We start from the raw sequence: 3,402 nt of genomic DNA on the forward strand, positions 1-3,402 counted from the left end.
TGTCTTAAAATCTTGCCGTTTTTTAAAACTTTTTCAGTGTAAAAGGCTTACTCTGAATCAACACCAGCTGAATTCAGTGGCATACCTGATAACTACATTTAATGGCATTTAATGGGGAAAGAGAGAAGGGTAAAGGAAGAAAATTGGGGGGATTATCGTAGGAAACTTTGATACAGATTTTTGGATGTTGACTTGTAATCTGTACTAGCCATCTTTTATAGATTCAGCATACAAGCTGTTTTTGAACCACTGGCTATTTTTGTTGAGCTGATGGGGGTTTTTTTTGGAGGGAGAGATTACATTAAAAAAGGAGTGGTATGTCTCTTCTAGATACCTATTTTCACACCAGCTTTGCATAATGCCCTTATTTTAAACCAATTACAGGTAGCCCTTGACTGACGGTGAGCCCAAAATGTATGTTGTTTAAGTCAGAAATTTGTTAAGGGAGCTTCATCCCATTCTACAACTCTTCTTGCTACATTTGTTAAATGAATCGCCGTGGTTCTTAAGCTAGTCACACGGTTGTCAGAAGGTCGCAAAAGGAGGGATCACGGGACCCCCCCCCCCGGATGCTGCAACCGTCATAAATACGAGTCAGTTGCCAAGCGTCTGAATTCTGATCCCGTGACCCTGGGGGGAGGCTGCAAGGGTCCCTGTGAAAAATAGTCATGCCCGCTTTGTTCAGGGCTGTTCTAACATTGAGCAATCACTAAACGAATGGAAGAATTACTTGTATGTTTTAATGATAACGGGTTTATTGGGGAAGGAGCTAATTTAACCTACCAGGGTGCCCTTGCATTAACCTCGCAGAGGAGACATTTCATATCATTTATTTGACTCACAAAGGCATTCCTCTCCCCCCAACCCCGCCACTTTCCCCCCCAATCCCCCAGTTGTGGGTCAAGATTGCCAACCCCTTGACATGATGACTTAGTATAACTCTCTCTCCTGCTTTAATTTTAAATTTACCGACAAAGAATGAAAGGGAGACTAGTATAGCTATTTCCAGCTATTTAGCTCTCTGGTGCTTTACATCCTTCCATTGAGAGCGAGGCCAGCTGTGTAAGATGCCACTGCTGGGCAGATTGCTGGAACCGCCAGCTCTGACAATGTTGCACTACTGTTATCTCAAATTTAGCAGTGCAATTATATTGTCAAAGCATTTGGCTCCAGTTCTGAGACGTCCTTGCGATGACCAGCCTGGTATCCATCCCAGCCGCCTGCTTCTCTTTTTGCTGGAGGTTGGGTCCTGTTTTTTTTTTTATGGATAGTCCTCGACTTATCCAAATAAACTTAAGTTCCAGGGGAAATTATTTCAATTTCATTGCTCTCTAACCTACAACAGGAAGAGGAAGGTAGTAGACTTACACCTTGGCTACACAGGCTTAACGGCCGCAATTGAGGCCCCAAATGTCTGTTGCTCAGCTAGAGAGTGGTGGGGTGAATTTTGCCCCGTTTTACGACCTTTCTTGCCCTAGTTAAGTGAATTGCTGCAGTTGTTAAGTTAGCGATGCACTAGTTAAGTGAATCCAGCTTTCCGCCAAGGTCGCAAAAGGGGACACTGCAACCGTCATCAGTACGAGTCAGTTTCCAAGCATCTCAATTTTGATCACGTGATCATGGGGAGGCTTCAACGGTCGTAAGTGTGAAAAACGGCCGTAAGTCACTTTGGTCAGTGCTGTGGTAACTTAGGATGGCCACTAAATGAGGGCTACTTGTGCCCCATCTTCCTTTGATCTCTGGGAAAATGTTAACATTCTTGGAAAGCTCCTTTGGTGGTTTGACATCGACCTGGTTCAGACTGACAAGAGTCTCCCCAGATCTGTTTATTTGCCAGGAGAAATAAGAGCTTCACCCACTGGGTGTTGTGTGTTTCCAACAGTGACAATTTTAAGGCTTTTAATCCAAGGCGGATTTTCGCTTCCTAACTCAAAAGTTGGCTTCAGTTCTTATCTTAAGTCTGTGAAGGGTTATTATTCAGAAATTCCTTTCTTTCCATTTCCCTCTTTAAAATGTCTGGGTTCACTTCGTGGTTTCCCTTTCCAGGTCTTACTTTGAGATGTTCCTTTTTTTTTCTTCTTCTACATTTTGAACCCTTATCTTGGGAATCCTTGGGGGGGGGAGTNGGGGGGGGGGGGGGGGGGGGGGGGGGGGGGGGGGGGGGGGGGGGGAGAAGGAAGGGAAAAAAAAAAAACCCCTTCGATCCGAATTGGACCGATGGAAAGGCGGCCTTTCCTGGCCAAGAAATCCGGCTTCGCAACTTTTGGCGTGTCGAGTTTTTCCCCGTTTGAACGCGGCCGGTCGCGGAGAAATTCCGCGGCGAGGGTCATTTGTGTTCCCCCCGCCCTTCAGGTATCCTAGTCTACGAGGCGCAAAACTTTTTATTTTCTCCCCTTTCCCTTTCTTTCTGTTTTTCTCGTTCCCCCTTTTTTTTTTTTGTTCCCCCAACCCTGCGGCGTTCCCGGACGGTCCTTTTGCAAACCGGCGCGGAGCGGAAAAAGGACGCCGAAGTCGAAATAAAACTTGCTTTAAATGCAGAAAAAGAGAAGCAGAGAAGTGGGGAAGGGGGGAGGGAAAGAGAGAGAAAGTTTGGAGAGCCCCCCCCTCCCTCATTAAGACCCTCTCCCCAAAGCCTCGTTTTGCGACCGAGAGAGGGCCGCTCAGAAACTTTTCCCCCAAACTTTGGCGAGGTGGCTCGGGACGGACGGACGGCCGCTTTAATCCGAATTCGAACCGACGCTTGCTTGGTGGCTACCGTTGTTCCGTTTTCATTAAAAACCCCACTTCCAGCCCCGGTATATATATTTCCAGTTTTATATGGGGTGGGGGGGGGTCAGGAGATTTAATCAGGCTGTAAAAGAAGGCTCGGAGTCAACAGATTTCCTGCGATCCAGAATCTTGGTTCCTTTTTTATTTTTAAAGAAAGCAGAGAGTCGGATTCCTTTGGCGATAGGAAAAGGGCTGGCGTTTTTATTTATTTATTTGGAACCGCTGTGTGTGTGTGTGTGTGTGTATTTGTGTTTGCGTCTCTCCCTAAAAGAAGAACACACGCCGCTTGAATTGCGTTTGGAAATTTAGGATTATGGCTTTAAATGAAGAGGTTCGGAGGGGGGAAAAATCCGCTCGGAAAAGTATATCCTCCCTTTCCCAATCCAGATGTGTGGAACCTTACTCCAGCCTCAAAAGTATCAACCGAAGGAACGGGGGGGGGGGGAGGACTAGAGAAATGGACTCTGGAATAATCCCACATCTCCCAGGATATTTCTCCTAAGAAGGGGAAAAAGGTGCTGTGTTGGAGAATCCGATTTGTGCCTGCATAAAAGCAATTTATATTAATTATTTTTGTTTTTTTGCACCCCTGCCTGGGGTTTCCACGTGCATGCAGCAAAGCTCTGAGGTCTT

The sequence above is a fragment of the Protobothrops mucrosquamatus genome, unplaced genomic scaffold, assembly GCF_001527695.2.
Source record: "Protobothrops mucrosquamatus isolate PMUCROS unplaced genomic scaffold, P.Mucros_1.0 scaffold1607, whole genome shotgun sequence".
NCBI classification, from domain to species: Eukaryota; Metazoa; Chordata; class Lepidosauria; order Squamata; family Viperidae; genus Protobothrops; species Protobothrops mucrosquamatus.